This window comes from Schistocerca cancellata, chromosome 7 (genome assembly GCF_023864275.1).
Source record: "Schistocerca cancellata isolate TAMUIC-IGC-003103 chromosome 7, iqSchCanc2.1, whole genome shotgun sequence".
Taxonomy (NCBI): domain Eukaryota; kingdom Metazoa; phylum Arthropoda; class Insecta; order Orthoptera; family Acrididae; genus Schistocerca; species Schistocerca cancellata.
This window is the reverse complement of record NC_064632.1, coordinates 428,351,761-428,372,739: the sequence shown is the minus strand read 5'-3', so window position 1 is coordinate 428,372,739 and position 20,979 is coordinate 428,351,761. Positions and strand designations below refer to the sequence as shown.

General features: G+C 44.7%; 1 non-coding gene across 1 annotated transcript; it reads right to left on the bottom strand.

The window, feature by feature from the left end:
- Positions 1 to 13,120: 13,120 nt before the first annotated feature.
- Positions 13,121 to 13,195, bottom strand: Trnas-uga (transfer RNA serine (anticodon UGA)). The gene has a single exon. It is a non-coding gene; the product is annotated as a tRNA-Ser (tRNA).
- Positions 13,196 to 20,979: the final 7,784 nt, after the last annotated feature.

Sequence of the window (20,979 nt, the reverse complement as noted above, 5' to 3'; positions counted from 1 at the left end):
TAAATCAAGATCTGCTCCATTAAGCGGCAGATTTGCTACTGATTGCTGTGCTTTTCTCATTATTGATGTTTAAAAGTATCCAGACAGTCAGAGTTTTGTATAAATTAACATCATGGTCAAAAGTATATGAATAACCTAAATTTATATGAAAATCAGTCTTCTGATCGAAAGTAGCTCATTGATGGAAATTTGTGTATATCATCATGATGTTCAAAAATATCTGAGTAATTTGAATTTTTAATCATGTTCAAAAGCATACGAATGATTTGAAGTTTGTGTAAATTAGCATCATGATAAAAAATATTCAAATGATATAAATTTTTCCAGAATTCGTGTAAGCAAAAATTTTGTGTCGCAATCAAAAGTCTCTGAACTGTGCGAATTTTGCATGGTGATCAAAATCATCCATAAGATGATAATTTTACGTAAATTACCAACATGTTTAAGAGTACTGCAAAGATCTGAGTTATATCCAAACAGGCACTAAGTCCGAAATTTTATAAATGGAAGTTTAATAAGTCAATTATGTTTCATATTACGTACGTCATCAATACAATTTAATGATATAAGTGGTACCTGATGTAATAATGCTTAATGTTTCCATAAACTACTTAAGAAAGTATTGTAAAGTTTGTTATAGTTGTCAGTTCTGGATTGTTGCCAATTAACTTGACTCGGGTTAGTGTAATATGACACACATGACGATTTTTTTAGTCAAGCAGGCAGGCAGGCGTCGGCATATCTAAACTCGTTCAGAGAGTATTTTGTCTTTTCTGACAAGTTGTGTCTTAGAGATTTCTTAAGCTTTTGGAGGTCATATCGGTGTAATTTGACACATACGCTAAGTCCTTTGTGCAGGAAGACATGTTCGTGAGGAAGAGTTTGTAACAATCCACATGTAATACAGTTTCTCAAGACAGTGAAATATGCTATGCTTTGGGACTGCTTCAGTGTGCAGTGAGCAGTTTCTGACTCAGCTGAAAAGGAGGAGGAGCGGTATAACGCTGACAGAAGCTCCTAGTGGGCAAACTACTGTGTATGCTGAACTATCACAGCTGTTGTTCAATGCTTTCTTCTTGGATACACAGGCAAAACCATTTTATATACGTGGAGTGTTAATCCAGCAGGCAGTATGAAATAGAACACCTAGGAATTACTGACACTGGCTGTGATGGGCTTTGATTGAAATAAATGGGGAAAGTTAAAAAGTCGGCCGGATTAGGATTCAAACCCGGGCCTCTTGTTTACTAGGTAGATGCTCTGACCCCTATGTCATCCAGATGCAGTGGTCATCGCAACTGTACGGAGTAGCCTAGCATGTCTCCCGTCAGACTAGAATTCTCAACTTATTCGCTCACTACTAATGCACTGCCCCTGCCTATTGGCCTCATTACTCGTGGCATCTCGCCGATTCCTGGAAGAGTTCGAACTTGTTATGATCTGCACTGAAAGGATCATTGGCCACCATCGTCTTAATTTAAACTCACGTGGTGTCCGTTATTTTGTACATGTCCGACACCACATATGCAACATGTAATGTGCTACAACGCCAGGCAGTTACCACATCGCAGTGCACAGGCGGAGAGGAAATGATCAACGACCAGTAGGAAAACAGAGCCATAGCGATGTGGATGGCTCGGTTGCTTCACATCCAAGCTAGAGACTTGTTGCGGTGTATGTCACCAAAAGCGATGCAGCAGCAAAATAAGAATGTACCAAGCAGTATCTCCCACATACATATAATCAAGAGAAGGACGGCCAACGATCTCTTCAGTGCAGATCCACAACAGACTTGAACTCTTACGGAACTCGCCAATACACCGCAACCAGTGAGGATAATGAGCAATGGGCACTGCATTACCAGTGTGTGGATAAGTTGAGAATGTGGTTCTGAGAAGTGTGCTACGGTAGTCCGTGCATATACCATGACCAATAAGTCTGAATGGCTTAATGGTCAGAGCATCTGCTTAGTAAGCGGGAGATTTGGGCTCGAACTCCGACCCGGCCCAAATTTCCATTGATTTCAACTAATGCACAATCGCAGCCAATACCAGTAGTTCCTTTGCGTCTAAAAACGTGTTATTGTAACATATATATGACTATTAAGGATCTTACTTTTCTCAGATACAGGTTACTTGCTGTAACTAAGGCAAGCTTTTTTCTGATTCATTGTTGTAGAATATAGCAGCAGTTGGAGAGAACAGTGATGATCATCTCCTGGTAAAACAGGACTAATCGCGAGGAAGTTTTACACGGGCTGCGACTTCTAAATAATATATATATATATATATATATATATATATATATATATATATATATATATATATATATATAAAATTCTGGCATCTTTTTCCTTTGGATTCTTCTTCTTGAAATCTTCCTTCTTATGCTGGTTCAGGCACTTGTTATATATATATATATATATATATATATATATATATATATATATATATATATTGCACACGATGATTAAAGTCATCACCATGTAATTGCTGATGTAGCGACACATGAAACGGGTGAAAGCGGTGACCTTTGGATCCCTACGTACATCCGGTGCTCTCCGATATACACGATCGAACAGCGGAGGAGTGGTACTCAAGCGTCAACTTTAGGTTACAATATCTCCGGATGTAATTAACATTTTACAATGCAACAAACGGCACTGATTACGCATTTGTTTATACACTCCTGAAAATTGAAATAAGAACACCATGAATTCATTGTTCCAGGAAGGGGAATCTTTATTGACACATTCCTGGGGTCAGATACATCACATGATCACACTGGCAGAACCACAGGCACATAGACACAGGCAACAGAGCATGCACAATGTCGGCACTAGTATAGTGTATATCCACCTTTCGCAGCAATGCAGGCTGCTATTCTCCCATGGAGACGATCGTAGAGATGCTGGATGTAGTCCTGTGGAACGGCTTGCCATGCCATTTCCACCTGGCGCCTCAGTTGGAGCAGCGTTCGTGCTGGACGTGCAGACCGCGTGAGACGACGCTTCATCCAGTCCCAAACATGCTCAATGGGGGACAGATCCGGAGATCTTGCTGGCCAGGGTAGTTGACTTACACCTTCTAGAGCACGTTGGGTGGCACGGGATACATGCGGACGTGCATTGTCCTGTTGGAACAGCAAGTTCCCTTGCCGGTCTAGGAATGGTAGAACGATGGGTTCGATGACGGTTTGGATGTACCGTGCACTATTCAGTGTCCCCTCGACGATCACCAGTGGTGTACGGCCAGTGTAGGAGATCGCTCCCCACACCATGATGCCGGGTGTTGGCCCTGTGTGCCTCGGTCGTATGCAGTCCTGATTGTGGCGCTCACCTGCACGGCGCCAAACACGCATACGACCATCATTGGCACCAAGGCAGAAGCGACTCTCATCGCTGAAGACGACACGTCTCCATTCGTCCCTCCATTCACGCCTGTCGCGACACCACTGGAGGCGGGCTGCACGATGTTGGGGCGTGAGCGGAAGACGGCCTAACGGTGTGCGGGACCGTAGCCCAGCTTCATGGAGACGGTTGCGAATGGTCCTCGCCGATACCCCAGGAGAAACAGTGTCCCTAATTTGCTGGGAAGTGGCGGTGCGGTCCCCTACGGCACTGCGTAGGATCCTACGGTCTTGGCGTGCATCCGTACGTCGCTGCGGTCCGGTCCCAGGTCGACGGGCACGTGCACCTTCCGCCGACCACTGGCGAAAACATCGATGTACTGTGGAGACCTCACGCCCCACGTGTTGAGCAATTCGGCGGTACGTCCACCCGGCCTCCCGCATGCCCACTATACGCCCTCGCTCAAAGTCCGTCAACTGCACATACGGTTCACGTCCACGCTGTCGCGGCATGCTACCAGTGTTAAAGACTGCGATGGAGCTCCGTATGCCACGGCAAACTGGTTGACACTGACGGCGGCGGTGCACAAATGCTGCGCAGCTAGCGCCATTCGACGGCCAACACCGCGGTTCCTGGTGTGTCCGCTGTGCCGTGCGTGTGATCATTGCTTGTACAGCCCTCTCGCAGTGTCCGGAGCAAGTATGGTGGGTCTGACACACCGGTGTCAATGTGTTCTTTTTTCCATTTCCAGGAGTGTATGTTTAGATGTGCCAACAAAACTAACGGGGTTCCATTAAAAAAAACGTATGTTTGTGTTAAAAAAACATACTTCCGTGCATTTTTTTATGGTTTGTATTAACCAATTACACTAGCCCCTCTCCTCACGTTCGGTCTGTGGAATCGATTCGTCAGTATTTGATGTGGTTTACGAGATACATCCAGCGGTAATGTTAGGTGACTTATATATATATATATATATATATATATATATATATATATATATATTTCCTGTTATATATATTAATGCAACCTAATTCACTTACTTGTTGTAACTTAGCCAAGCCTTCCATTCAATGCTCCAGAAACTACAAGCAACGTCCCTGTAGTAACTTGATCGAACCCCTGACAGTCTGCAAGCAGCTACATAGGATCCCAGTCGAGCAGCGGCCGGAGGACTGCAGCAGCTAGTGCACAACCAAAGACGAAGACTGCCGACACGGAAGTTCCTCAGCTGCCTGAATGGCGTAAACATTTACATCCACATCCAACTCAACTCTGGTCACACAAGTCTTCATTTTTCAATCTCCCTTATAGATGAACTAGACTTTTCCAAAACACTCCCAATAACCTGAAGCTGAACATCCGCCTTACCTACCACCGTCTTTAAGTACTCGCTTCATTTTATATTACTTTGAAACGTTATACCAAGATATTTACTCAAAGTGCCTCTGACAAGCAGCACAATATTAATCCTGTATTCATACATTACAGAACTGTTTTTCCTAAACTGGATTGACTTACACTGAGGAGACTATAGTCATGGAATAGCGATATGCACATTTATAGTATCGAGCTCACAATGCATAAAAGGACAATGCATTGCGGAACAGTCATTTGTACTCAGGTGAATCATGTGAAAAGTTTTCCGACATGATTATGCCCGCACGACAGGGATCCAGAGGCTTTGGAGGAGGAATTGGAGCTATACGCATGGCATGTTCCATTTCGAAAATCTTCAAGGATTCAGTATTCCGAGATGCAAAGTGTGAAGAGTCTATTGAGAAAACCAAATTTCAGGCAGTACCTCTCCCCACGGACAACAGTGGCAGAGAGCTTTCGCTTAATGACCGAGAGAAGCTGCGTTTGTGTAGAGTTGTCAGTGCTAAAAAATAAGCAACACTGCGTGAAGTAAACACAGAAATCAATGTGGGACGTATGACGAACGTAACTGTTAGGACAGTGAGATCAAATTTAGAGTTAACAGACTACTACAGCAGAGGACCGATTAGTTTGCCATTGCTAACTTCACGACAGCGCCTGCAGCGCCTCTCCTCGGCTCGTGACCATATCGATTAGACCCGACATCACTGGAAAACCGTGGCCTGGTCAGATGAGCCCCGATTTCAGTTGGTAAGAACTGGCGGTAGGGTTCGAGTGTGGTGAAGATCCCTCACGAAGTCGTAGACAAGTTCGACAAGGAACTGTGCCGGCTGGTGATGCCTCCGTAATGGAATGTGTGGTGTCACCGCCAGACACCACACTTGCTAGGTGGTAGCCTTTAAATCGGCCGCGGTCCGCTAGTACACGACGGACCCGCGTGTCGCCACCGTCAGTGATTGCAGACCGAGCGCCACCACACGGCAGGTCTAGAGAGACTTCCTAGCACTCGCCCCAGTTGTACAGCCGACTTTGCTAGAGATGGTTCACTGACAAATTACGCTCTCATTTGCCGAGACGATAGTAGCATAGCCTTCAGCTACGTCATTTGCTACGACCTAGCAAGGCGTCATTATCATTTGCTATTTATCTTGTGATGCATGTACCGCCTGACCGATGTTCACCAATTATGGATTAAAGTTAAGTATTCCAGAAGATCCGTACTTTGTTACTAGACTCAACTCCTTTAATGTTCCAGACCTCACGCCAGCCTGCGTGAGCTTAACGCGTGCCTTTCGGCTACCAGTCATAGTGTCTTGGCTGTCTTGCCAAGTCACAACAGAATGGTCTGTCTTTACACGGAATGCATTCAGCCCTCTGGGCCAACTGAACCAAAAATTGGTTGGAAATCTTTATGTTCGGCTACTTGGAGACGTTTGCAGACATTCAACGATGGAATTTTTGTGGATGACAGTGCGCCATGTCACTGGACCTCAGCTGTTCGCCACTGGTTCGAAGAACACTCTGGATAACTCGCATGAATGGTTTGACCACCCAGATTACCCGACCTGAATCCCATGGAATATTTATGGGACTTAATCGGCAGCAATGTCGCAATTGTGGACTGATGGAGCATGCCTCAGTGTTTTTGCAGGGGACGTCCAACGATTTGTTGCGTTCATACAGAGTCGAGTTGCTGCACTAGGCCGGGAAAAGCAAGGTGCGACACGATATTAGGAGGGATCCTATGGCTTTTGCCACATCAGCGTACATTTTTAAATGGCTCTAAACACTATGGGATTTAACATCTGAGGTCCTCAGTCCCCTAGACTTAGAAATTCTTAAACCTTACTAACCTAAGGACATCACACATAATCATGCCCGAGGCAGGATTCGAACCTGCGACCGTAGCAGCAGCACGGTTCCGGACTGAAGTACCTAGACGCGCTCGCCCATAGCGACCGGCTGTATATTTTTCTATATTTAGAGCAAACTGCCATTCATCATACCAACTACGTGTTTTGTCTTGTATATTCCTACACCCACGCAAAGGCGACACATTCCCATAAGCCACAGCCAAGAGCAGCAGATTTTCTACTCAACTTCTCTGTCAGATAATTGGCGTGAATAGTGAATCAGAGCAGTCCTGTCATATTTCCCGGGGGTACTTCTGAGGTACTCTTGTCTGTGGTGAACACTCGTCATTGGGGACAACCTACTGTGTCCTATTACTTAATAAGTCTTCGAGCCACTCACTTATCTGTGAATCTAATCCATATTTTCGGACCTTCGTTAACAGTCGACAGTGGGACACCATGCCAAATGGCTTTTGGAAATCTAGGAATACGGAATACGGATTCTCTCTGTCGGCTTTCGTCAATGAGTCCCAGAAAAACAAGTGCTAAAAGGTAATATCAGCTACGCACGAGGGATGCTACGTAAATCTGTGCTGATTTCTCAACAGAGGATTTTTGTGTCTCAAGGAAATTTATGAAACACAGAATATTTTAAAGAAATCTGCAGCAGACTGATGTTAAAGATATCCGTCTGTAATGTTGTGGGTCTGCACTTTTAGCCTTCTTTTATAAAGGAGCTACCTACACTTATTTCCTGTAGCTTGACCTTCCCACCAGGCGAGAGATTTACGATTATTGCATGCTAAGTAAGGGGTCGATAGTGTATGTACAGTACTCTCTGAAACACCGAATTATGATTCCCTCTCGTCCTGGGGACTTTATTGTTTTCCTCTCTTTCAGTTGCTTCTTTACGCCAGTTATACCCAGTACTACGTCCTAGATACCGGAGTCTGTGTGACTGTCAAATGACGGTATGTTTGTATAATTCTTAATTGTTAACGATTCCCTAAACGGAAATTTAAATTTTGAGCTGTCCTTTTGTTGTCTTCTATTGCCACGCCGGACTTGTCAGTGAGTGAGTGCATAGAAGCCTTTGACACGCTGTTTTTCGTAGGACCAGAGTTTTGTCCAGTACTCGTAAAAATATTTATTAAGGTATAACGGTGGAAGCTATTGTATGTTCCGCGCATCTATCTCGTTACCGACAAAAGGCTCTGCTTCTTCTGCACTTACCGAATTTTGTTACTAAACTAGGGTGTGTCTTTTCCGTCCATAATCCACTTATTTGCACATATTTCTCCAGGGCGAGATTTAGAATCAGTCTGAAGTTTTCACATATGTCCTCTATGTGTCTCATTTTGGGACTGAACGTTGGTCATTCATCGTCTATGTGGTATTCCAACAACTGATTCTGTTCGCTTCCTAGTAAAAATACTCCCCTCCACTTCTTGGCACATTTAGTAACTTAAGTAACCATCACTGCAATGATAACATCATGGCCACTAATCCCTGACTTTATACCAGCAGTAACGATAAGGTCACGTTTGCTTTAGTTGCAAGGTATGAAATATTTCAGTTGCATGTTGCAACTTGTTCCGTACTTCTTGATCAGATTTTCTGTCCGTACCATCTTCAACGAATCCATAGTTGTCCCAATCTATATTCAGTAGGTAAAAGTCGTCTCCAAATCATATTTAATACTCTTGGTATTTCCGTACTACTGAGCATATTATTACTCTGAATGATTGTAGAAATATCGCAGCAGAATTGGGTGACTGGTATAAACATACGATAACTAACTTGAGTTCAGTTAGTCCTATTGCTCGCCTTCAGATAGCCTAAGAGTTAGACTCGGTTTCTACCTTGACAGACATTTTTTTTTTGTCGATTACAATGAACACTCCCCCTCCTTTGTCTTTACTGTCCATGCCTCTTTAAATTTTTCAGGGCTTTCCATTTCACGTTTCAGACAGCTCTCAGATTCGAGATTATTTTGAGGACGAAAACTTCGCTGGGCGGAAATAAGTTCAAGAACTTAGTTACAAATACTTCGACAGTTTAATATTATAACTTTGACAATCGCAGTGTCGTTACTATGCATACAACATGAATCCTCTCTCTGCATGTCGACTGGAAAGCTTTCGTCAGAGGACCTCACACTTCCGCCTATACTAGAAACCCACAACTGCACTGCGTAAGTATTCTGCTACCTGAGTACCTGCTTCCTTCGTGTTGTGCATACCTGACCTATCAAGAGGAGTCCTATCATTCGCCACCCATGCATCAGATCCCGAAATATGCAGCCAAGACTATCACAGAATCAATGAAGGCTTTTTTGTTAGGCGCCCTTTTGGCTGCAAGAAACCTCGATCAACTACCGAGATGAGTCTGAAAACTGTAAGAACCGTTAATGACTTTGAGACTAATCTACACTCCTGGAAACTGAAATAAGAACACCGTGAATTCATTGTCCCAGGAAGGGGAAACTTTATTGACACATTCCTGGGGTCAGATACATCACATGATCACACTGACAGAACCACAGGCACATAGACACAGGCAACAGAGCATGCACAATGTCGGCACTAGTACAGTGTATATCCACCTTTCGCAGCAATGCAGGCTGCTATTCTCCCATGGAGACAATCGTAGAGATGCTTGATGTAGTCCTGTGGAACGGCTTGCCATGCCATTTCCACCTGGCGCCTCAGTTGGACCAGCGTTCGTGCTGGACGTGCAGACCGCGTGAGACGACGCTTCATCCAGTCCCAAACATGCTCAATGGGGGACAGATCCGGAGATCTTGCTGGCCAGGGTAGTTGACTTACACCTTCTAGAGCACGTTGGGTGGCACGGGATACATGCGGACGTGCATTGTCCTGTTGGAACAGCAAGTTCCCTTGCCGGTCTAGGAATGGTAGAACGATGGGTTCGATGACGGTTTGGATGTACCGTGCACTATTCAGTGTCCCCTCGACGATCACCAGTGGTGTACGGCCAGTGTAGGAGATCGCTCCCCACACCATGATGCCGGGTGTTGGCCCTGTGTGCCTCGGTCGTATGCAGTCCTGATTGTGGCGCTCACCTGCACGGCGCCAAACACGCATAAGACCATCATTGGCACCAAGGCAGAAGCGACTCTCATCGCTGAAGACGACACGTCTCCATTCGTCCCTCCATTCACGCCTGTGGCGACACCACTGGAGGCGGGCTGCACGATGTTGGGGCGTGAGCGGAAGACGGCCTAACGGTGTGCGGGACCGTAGCCCAGCTTCATGGAGACGGTTGCGAATGGTCCTCGCCGATACCCCAGGAGAAACAGTGTCCCTAATTTGCTGGGAAGTGGCGGTGCGGTCCCCTACGGCACTGCGTAGGATCCTACGGTCTTGGCGTGCATCCGTGCGTCGCTGCGGTCCGGTCCCAGGTCGACGGGCACGTGCACCTTCCGCCGACCACTGGCGACAACATCGATGTACTGTGGAGACGTCACGCCCCACGTGTTGAGCAATTCGGCGGTACGTCCACCCGGCCTCCCGCATGCCCACTATACGCCCTCGCTCAAAGTCCGTCAACTGCACATACGGTTCACGTCCACGCTGTCGCGGCATGCTACCAGTGTTAAAGACTGCGATGGAGCTCCGTATGCCACGGCAAACTGGCTGACACTGACGGCGGCGGTGCACAAATGCTGCGCAGCTAGCGCCATTCGACGGCCAACACCGCGGTTCCTGGTGTGTCTTCTGTGCCGTGCGTGTGATCATTGCTTGTACAGCCCTATCGCAGTGTCCGGAGCAAGTATGGTGGATCTGACACACCGGTGTCAATGTGTTCTTTTTTCCATTTCCAGGAGTGTAGTAGGCGTCAAGTTATCAATAATGGCTGAGCTGTTGCAAAATGCATTAAACTAGACGCAGCCAAGGTTCATGAACTGCTTGCTGTTGAGTCTACAGTTAGAGTTCGAATAAACAGAGGTTGATAGATAACAGACTGCTTGACAGTTGCTATGGAACAAGTGACACTTGGTAAAGAACAACTGCCAGTTGCTACAGAACAAATAATTGCTATGGAACTGCCGACCAATAACAGTAAAAGAAAATGTAGATGGTGAAACTTTTTACCTGTAGCGAAGCCCGTACCCGACAATTCATGTGGTATAGTATTTGACGAAGATGGATGGTACCCGCTGATGGTGAAAATGCATTGCTGTATAGTGCCTATGGTCGTAGACGATACATAGCTCTAGTGGCGAAAAGGAGCAGACATCACACCCCTAGGTATATCGCTGAAGAGTTTTCAAACGCTACCGGTAAAAGTGTCTGCCAGAACCATTTTGCGCCAATTAAAACAGGCTGGTTTGTATGCTCGTAGGCGTATTAAATACACTGCACCTCAACCATGCCATCGAGGAGACGAAGTTCGTTGGTGTAAGGAGCATGATTGTTATGGTCAGCAGCGGTGATCTGATGTTCTCCGACGGTTCCCACTTAACTTTGCAAGTGATTCTTGCCACCAATTAGTCTGAAGAGAGATGGTAATACGGTACACAACACAGAATATTCATAGACAATGTCCTGTTGATAGGCATTGTGCACGATAGCCGAACACCGCTGCATATTTTTGCCCGAGGAACAGTTACAGCACATCGGTATTGCAGGGAGATTATTCCGAATTATATCCGTGTGCTCAGGGATGAGGTAGATCCAGACTTTCTGTTTATGGACGACAGTACCGCCCACACAGGACCGCTGGGAAGTGAGGACACTGAAGGTATCGAATGTTCTGGGTACGTCCTTGACATAAACCCCATATGCATACCTATGATGCTTCCCCACCGTGCAATAACTGAAAAAATGGTTCAAATAGCCCTAAGCACTATGGGGCTTAATATCTGAAGTCATCACTCCCCTAGACTTACAACTACTTAAACCTAACAAACCTAAGGACATCACACAAATCCATGCCCGAGGCAGGATTCGAACCTGCGACCGAAGCATCCACGTGGCTCCGGACTGAAGCACCTATAACCACCACAGCGGCCGGCAATAACTGTAAACCGCTTTGAGAATGAAGTGGGGGATGCCCCAGGGACTCCTCAACCGTTTCGTAGCCAGCAAGAATGAGAATGGCGAAATGTGTATCAGTGACCGAGAAGGGAAAATTACTTACTGAGAGTCTCATTATGTTGAGAGTCTGACATGTGTCAAACATTATCGTTTTTTATGTCTGCTATCCTGCTTTTCTATGTGGTGAAATCTGCACAGTTTTTAGTTATAAATGTACCACTCTATCTTTAGTCCGTATGTACTGTGTTTCATGTCGTCCATCATTGCCTGTGACTATTCTTGTCAAATGGCTATGAGCACTATGGGACTTAACATCTGTGGTCATCAGTCTCCTAGAACTTAGAACTATTTAAACCTAACTAACCTAAGGACATCACACACATCCATGCCCGAGGCAAGATTCGAACCTGCGACCGTAGCAGTCCCGCGATTCCGGACTGAGCGCCTAGAACCGCTAGACCACCGCGGCCGGCGACTATTCTTGTCCAGCAATGTAACTGTTCCTTAGAAATTGGCAAGCTGTGCAGTTTTTGGCGGAAGAAGCCTAAATATTTCTTGTATGTCTTTTTCCACATTTTCGAGAACAGTGTTCTTGTAATTAAGTAACCTCTTAAAATCGATTTGTTATAAGTCTTCTAGTTTCTCTTGGCCAATTCAGGTGTAGAGAAATGAATGTATCTCAATACGAGTAACACATATTTAATGCCATCCAAAATTAGTGACGGCTGGTACTGTAAGTCTGTTCTGCTATTGATGAGCTATTAAAGAAATAAGAGACTTTCAAAAGAGAGATTCGATTTGGGCATGGTAGAAAATGCACGTTACTGTAAATGAAATAAAGGGTGTGACTCTACGGATAACTGGCCGAAAGATATTAAATAATAATACGCAGCAATAAACGTTCACTCAAAAGACGATTCTGCTTCAAGAGGCAATTCTGGCAGATTTATATCTTGTAACTAATAATACAGAACGTGTCTCTAAATATGTTTCATGTAAAAATGAATTAAGCTTTGCCGTTAACCCGTTTGCAAGGGAGGTGAAACATGTTCACATTTTCGAAAAACATAACGAAGACACCTTTGCAAGTGTTTGCAGCATTCATTATTCAGTTTACGGATGGATGGTTGTACATGTCAAGACAGATGAGGAAAAAATTCGACTTGTACTACAACGAATCACAAACTTCTGTTGCCATAAACATGTAGATCTGGTTATGTTTCAAGGTTGTAATGGAGACACATGCCATTTCTGTTGCATAAAAAAAAATTCGCTATTAGATCGTAATAATATTACTCCACCTTATCAAAATATTTTGGTATCTGAACATTGTCTGCGCTATTTTTAATTAAAAAAAACTAGATACCAATTCCTATCAGGTGCATTTGCAAACATCATGAACGTAGCAGAATGAGATTTTTCACTCTGCAGTCGAGTGTGCGCTGATATGAAACTTCCTGGCAGATTAAAACTGTGTGCCCGACCGAGACTCGAACTCGGGACCTTTGCCTTTCACGGGCAAGTGCTCTACCAACTGAGCTACCGAAGCACGACTCACGCCCTGTACTCACAGCTTTACTTCTGGCAGTACCTCGTCTCCTACCTTCCAAACTTTACAGAAGCTCTCCTGCGAACCTTGCAGAACTAGCACTCCTGAAAGAAAGGATATTGCGGAGACATGGCTTAGCCACAGCCTGGGGTATGTTTCCAGAATGAGATTTTTCACTCTGCAGCAGAGTGAAAAAAATAGGTAAATGTTCAAGCTGTAGGCTGATGAAAATTATTGTAGAAATAAACAGGTATGTGTAGTTGTAAAAACAATAGGAGCCGGCCACGGTGGCTGTGCGGTTCTAGGTGCTCCAGTCCGCAACCGCGCAACTGCTACGGTCGCAGGTTCGAACGCTGCCTCGGGCATGGATGTGTGTGATGTCCTTAGGTTAGTTAGGTTTAAGTAGTTCTAAGTTATAGGGGACTGATGACCTCAGATGGTAAGTCCCATAGTGCTCAGAGCCATTTGAACCATTTTGAACCAAAAACATAGGAGACCTTACTTTTGGGATTACCCTCGTAATTCTTGTATGCCTTTTTTCACATTTTCGAGAACAGTGTTCTTGTAATTAACCAAGTTTTCAAGTTTCTCTGAGCCAAATCGGATGCAGAAAAACAAATGTACCTCAATACTAGGAATTCATATTTAATACCATCCAAAATTAGTGACGGCTGATACTCAAAGTCTATTCTGCTACTGATGAGCTATTACAGAAATCTGAGACTTTCAAGAGAGAGATTAATTTTGGGCGTGGAAGAAAATACACGTTACTGTAAATGATATAAAGGGTTTCATGTATGGCTCCACGCAAAAACTGGCCGAAAGATACTAAATAATAATACACAGCAATAAACGTTCACTAAAATGACAATTCTGCTTCAAAAGGCGATTCTGGCAGATTTATATTTCAGTTTGGCAGTCTCCTTCGGCCCAACGCCTATTTTTACACGTTCACATTAAAAGTGTCGTTATCTTATATTACATGGTAATGCAAATGGCACTGTATCTAGAAAACAGTAACTAGAAAACAGTATTCCCACGGATGCCGCCGAACAAAGTAGGCGGAAGGGCAGCGAGACGAGATGGAAGGCGGCCACGGTGTCCCGAGCCGGTGGCAGACTGCGGCCTGGCGCCATCAACAATTCAGCAGACACTCGGCGGTGCGCCATGGGCTCACTTTTAATGGGGCTCATGTTGCTGCAGAGGTCTGGTCGCCTGCATTGTTAATACCGCCGGGGGCGACGCTGGCAGCCGCGGCGCTGCAGGGGCGCCGCCACCGGCATTCTGATGGCCTCCGACGTCAGCTGTCCACGTGGCCCGCGGTACCAGTTAGGAAGCTGCCGTCCAGAGACACGTGCAGAGCCTTCTGCTGTCGCACGGAAACTACGGCAGTAGTGATCTCCACTTGGAAGCGTCCGGTTTGTACGTGCACACATACATCCACATCTATACTCCGCACGCCTTCTTGCGATGTGTGGCCGAGGGTACTTCTCAATGTCGAGTTCCGAGAGGGAGAAAGAAAGATTAATAAACTGACAAGTGCTTACCTCGATCAGTGCAGTCGATGAGCGACTATTGCATGCGCAGTTCACAGGACTGCTAGAAAAATGTTCAGAAATAAAGAACTCGTAATTCTCAAGGGAACTAAGGATGAATGGAACACAGAAAAAAGTAGTTTCAAGGGAAGTATTCTCCTGGCATTAGTGAATGGAGTTAATGTAACTCAATGAACGTTTACGCCGACGGCTAAAGCCCGCATCTGACCATCCAAATTTAGGTTTACCGTGAGTTCCCTAAATCACTCCAGGCAAATGCCGGGATGTTTCCCCTGACAGGGCACAGCCGATTTCCTTCCCATTCTTGACACAATCCGAGCTTCTATTCCATCTTTAATGACCTCGATGTTGACGGGACGTCAGTCCCGTTCTTCTTGCCTTCTTTCCTTCAACGAACGCTATCTTTAGTTTAGGCAGCACTAGTAGTCAGTTACCTTCGACCTCGTGAACCCGAGTATCTCAGTAATGATACACTGCCAACGTTCTCCCGTTATATTAAGAACGCAAAACTAACGACAACTGACACAGGGATAGCGTCCCAGATGACCACTAAACTGTTTTGCTCTTCCTTGGTGAGTCTCCTCGCTTAATAGCACTTAACACGTACCCTCTGACCTACATAGGGGGTCACTTGCATGCGCATTACCATATTTGGGGCTGATCACGTGGCGGATACAACGCTGTCTAGGTGACTGATGACCATAGATGTTAAGTCCCATAGTGCTCAGATCCATTTGAACCATTTTAGCCAACCCTGTCTTGTGCACCGTTACAGGACCAGAGTCGCCCGCTTGGTGGACGTCGCCTTCCTCTTGTGTGTATAGCCTGTGATCGGTTTGGCTACAGGCTGGCGAGGTTCAAGTAAACAATTACTGCCTTCTGGAGATAGTCCCTAACTACAACCTGAATTTAATACCGGTTTCATCTCTTATTATCGGATTTGGCGACATATCACTTCATTTCTCACATTTTCTGTTCTATCCAAGAATGGAGCGGAGTAGAAAAACTGTCGGTGAAGCTCCGTATGACGTCTAATTTACCTGATTTTCTCATGTGATCCCTTCACAAGACGCATGTAGGAAGAAGTAAGATTGCTGCCCTACTATTTTTGGAAAATAGTCTCTCGAAATTTTAACAGTATCCTTACGATGCACACCGCTTCTCTTCTAGCGTCTACCAGTGGAGTTGGTTGAGCCAAATGAAAGATCATGTGACGAAACACGTCGCCCTTCGTTGGACCTTTCTCTCTGTCTCTGTCTCTGTCTCTCTCTCTCTCTCTCTCTCTCTCTCTCTTCTGCACCGCTGGAACGCAATTACTACACACTTTTAGAAGTTTCACTCAAGATTTTTTTTTGTAACAGTGCTTATTGAGTACATGAAATTATTTCATTTACAAATCAGTGGCATAAGCGTTTCTAAGATACCAGGTATCAACCCATGCTGAAACACCGATGTTAGTACAAGGTGTAGACTCCATGGGCAGCAATGCAGGCGCTGTCTCAGGCTTCCAGTCACTAGTACAGATGGCGAATACTGTCCTGAGATGCTAAAACTGCCCGACCTGTTCATGTAGTTCTGTAACATTGGCTCAAATGGCTCTGAGCACTATGGGAGTCAACTTCAGAGGTTATCAGTCCCAAAGAACTTAGAACTACTCAAACCTAACTAACCTAAGGACATCACACACTTCCATTCCCGAGGCAGGATTCGAGCCTGCGACCGTAGCAGTCTCGTTCCAGACTGTAGCGCCTAGAACCGCACGGCCACTCCGGCCGGCGTTCTGTAAGAGTTTTTGTTGGACGAGTCACTTTGGTCACTTTTCTTCCCATCATATCCCACACGTCCTCAATTGGCGACAAATTCAGAGATCGTACTGGCCAGGGAAGATTCTCTATGTCTTGCAGAGAGTCTTGAGTTTCACAGGAATTGTGTGGGCGAGCTTCATCTTGTCAGAACAACTCATCACCTTCCTGTTGTAAAAATGGCGAAAGAACAGGTCTAACAATAGTTGGCAGGTACTGAGCACTGATTAGCGTTCCCTCCAGAGACACCAGAAGTAAATGAGAGTTTTTGCTTATTGCACCACATAGCACGAGGTGGTGCCAGTGTATCTTGGATGAATGCACTCCATGGGATAGCATTCAACAGGTCTATGTCACACGCACAAACTACGATCATTTCCGTCCAGGCAGAAACTGATTTCATTGATGAAGACCACTGCCCGCCATTTCACCTTCCAAATGATCCTATGATGGCACTAGTCGAGCTGTGCTCTTCGATGCTGTGGCGTGAGTGCAAGACTGGTTAGAGGTGTGCGTGCCGGTAGTCCCACTGCTAATAACCAGTTCGCAACAGTTCGTGTTGGCACGTCTGAGCTCGCAAGCCCTCTTATCTGAGCTGTGGTAGCTGTATGGTCTGCCACTGCTGCTCTCACAATGCGACAGTCCTGGCGGTCATGAGTGCTACTTGAATGTCCAGAAGCTCGTCTACAGGTGTGAGAAATATTTACGTGACCACTGATACCAGCATCGTCGCACAGCGGATGCAGCACAAGCAATTTGTGTGGCGCTTCTCCAGAAGGACCATCCTGCCACTGAGAAGGCCATAATTTGAACCTTTCAAAACTAGCCCAGCTGGCTGTGGGAAGCACGGGTGCATCTGTGTGGCATGGTTGCCTGCTTGTTTCCCATGTTTGCACCACACCGAGCGTTCTGACCGTGAGCATTCCCTATTAAATGGTAGACACAGATGGCGCTCTAGTAGCTATGCCACGAAGCTATCTGTTGGCTGACGACGCTGCAACTATTATCGGTACGTCTAGTAACCGCAGGTGGCATATGCCATCATGACATCAAAGTAGATGTAATCTTTCCTAATGTACTTTTTTTTTCGACAGTGTAGTAATCCTACTTGGTAACGGTCCCAGACTAATGAATAGAAGAATCGATCGAACGCATATTCTGTAACCCACTTCTTTCGTGAATGAGTTACTTTTCCTTAAGATTCTCTCAATGGATTTTAGTTGTTGTTGTTGTGGTCTTCAGTCCTGTGCTGGTTTGATGCAGCTCTCCACGCCACTCTATCCTGTACAAGCTTCTTCATCCCCCAGTACCTATTGCAACATACATCCTTCTAAATCTGTTTAGTGTATTCATCTCTTGGTCTCCCCCTACGATTTTTACCCTCCACGCTGCCCTCCAATACTAAATTGGTGATCCCTTGATGCCTCAGAACATGTCCTACCAACCGATCCCTTCTTCTGGTCAAGTTGGGCCACAAACTCCTCTTCTCCCAATCCTACTCAGTACCTCCTCATTAGTTATGTGATCTACCCATCTAATCTTCAGCATTCTTCTGTAGCACCACATTTCATAAGCTTCTATTCTCTTCTTGTCCAAACTATTTATCGTCCATGTTTCACTTCCATACATGGCTACACACCATACAAATATTTTCAGAAATGACTTCCTGACACTTAAATCTACACTCGATGTTAACAAATTTCTCTTCTTCAGAAACGTTTTCCTTGCCATTGCCAGTCTACATTTTATATCCTCTCTACTTCGACCATCATCAGTTATTTTGCTCCCCAAATAACAAAACTCCTTTACTACTTTAAGTGTCTCATTTCCTAATCTAATACCCTCAACATCACCCGACTTAATTCGACTACATTCCATTATCCTCGTTCTCCTTTTGTTGATGTTCATCTTATATCCTCCCTTCAAGACAGCATCAATTCCGTTCAACTGCTCTTCCAAGTCCTTTGTTGTCTCTGACAGAATTACAATGTCATCGGCGAACCTCAACGTTTATATTTCTTCTCCATGGATTATAATACCTACTCCGAATTTTTCTTTTGTTTCCTTTACTGCTTGCTCAATATACAGATTGAATAACATCGGGGAGAGGCTACAACCCTGTCTTACTCCCTTCCCAACCACAACTTCCCTTTCATGTCCCTCGACTCTTATAACTGCCATCTGGTTTCTGTACAAATTGTAAATAGCCTTTCGCTCCCTGTATTTTACCCCTGCCACCTTTAGAATTTGAAAGAGAGTATTCCAGTCAACATTGTCAAAAGCTTTCTCTAAGTCTACAAATGCTAGAAACGTAGGTTTGCCTTTCCTTAATCTTTCTTCTAAGATAAGTCGTAAGGTCAGTATTGCCTCACGTGTTCCAGTATTTCTACGGAATCCAAACTGATCTTCCCCGAGGTCGGCTTCTACTAGTTTTTCCATTCGTCTGTAAAGAATTCGTGTTAGTATTTTGCAGCTGTGGCTTATTAAACTAATTGTTCGGTAATTCTCACATCTGTCAACACCTGCTTTCTTTGGGATTGGAATTATTATATTCTTCTTGAAGTCTGAGGGTATTTCGCCTGTTTCATACATCTTGCTCACCAGATGGTAGAGTTTTGTCAGGACTGGCTCTCCCAAGGCCGTCAGTAGTTCCAATGGAATGTTGCCTACTCCTGGGGCCTTGTTTCGACTCAGGTCTTTCAGTGCTCTGTGAAACTCTTCACGCAGTATCGTATCTCCCATTTCATCTTCATCTATATCCTCTTCCATTTCCATAATATTGTCCTGAAGTACATTGACCTTGTATAGACCCTCTATATACTCCTTCCACCTTTCTGCTTTCCCTTCTTTGCTTAGAACTGGGTTTCCATCTGAGTTCTTGATATTCATACAAGTGGTTCTCTTATCTCCAAAGGTCTCTTTAATTTTCCTGTAGACAGTATCTATCTTACCCCTAGTGAGATGAGCCTCTACATCCTTACATTTGTCCTCTAGCCATCCCTGCTTAGCCATTTTGCACTTCCTGTCGATCTCATTTTTAAGACGTTTGTATTCCTTTTTGCCTGCTTCATTTACTGCATTTTTATATTTTCTCCTTTCATCAATTAAATTCAATGTTTCTTCTGTTACCCAAGGATTTCTACTAGTCCTCGTCTTTTTACCTACTTGATCCTCTGCTGCCTTCACTACTTCATCCCTCAAAGTTACCCACTCTTCTTCTACTGTATTTCTTTCCCCCATTCCGGTCAATTGTTCCCTTATGCTCTCCCGTAAACTCTGTACAACCTCTGGTTCTTTCAGTTTATCGAGGTCCCATCTCCTTAAATTCCCACCTTTTTGCAGTTTCTTCAGTTTTAATCTACAGGTCATAACCAATAGATTGTGGTCAGAGTCCACATCTGCCCCTGGAAATGTCTTACAATTTAAAACCTGGTTCCTAAATCTCTGTCTTACCATTATATAGTCTATCTGATACCTTTTAGTATCTCCAGGGTTCTTCCATGTATACAACCTTCTATCATGATTCTTAAACCAAGTGTTAGCTATGATTAAGTTGTGCTCTATGCAAAATTCTACCAGGCGGCTTCCTCTTTCATTTCTTAGCCCCAATCCATATTCACCTACTATGTTTCCTTCTCTCCCTTTTCCTATACTCGAATTCCAGTCACCCATGACTATTAAATTTTTGTCTCCCTTCACTATCTGAATAATTTCTTTTATTTTATCATACATTTCTTCAATTTCTTCGTCATCTGCAGAGCTAGTTGGCATACAAACTTGTACTACTGTGGTAGGTGTGGGCTTCGTATCTATCTTGGCCACAATAATGCGTTCACTATGCTGTTTGTAGTAGCTTACCCGCGTTCCTATTTTCCTATTAATTATTAAACCTACTCCTGCATTACTCCTATTTGACTTAGTGTTTATAACCCTGTAGTCACCTGACCATAAGTCTTGTTCCTCCTGCCACCGAACTTCACTAATTCCCACTATATCTAACTTTAACCTATCCATTTCCCATTTTCAAATTTTCTAACCTACCTGCCCGATTAAGGGATCTGACATTCCACGCTCCGATCCGTAGAATGCCAGTTTTCTTTCTCCTGGGTTTTAGTCTGGCATCTAAATTTTCCTACTATTTGTTTAACATGGTCATTCCACATTACCTTGCTCCTGACGGGTTATCCCTAGGGTAGTTAGCCTCTACAATGATCTGTCGCCAATCATCGGACGCGCGATACGTTATATACTCTTATATTTATGTCAGGAACAACTGCCAGTGCCTTCACTCACTGTACATCCTGTGCAGGTCTTCCTGCATTTCTCTACAGTCTCCTGGCTTTGAACGCTTCCTACAAAATAACTGCATTGGCATCGAACAGCCTCACGGAGCCTCTAACATTATCTACCCTGTCATTAATAGCCTA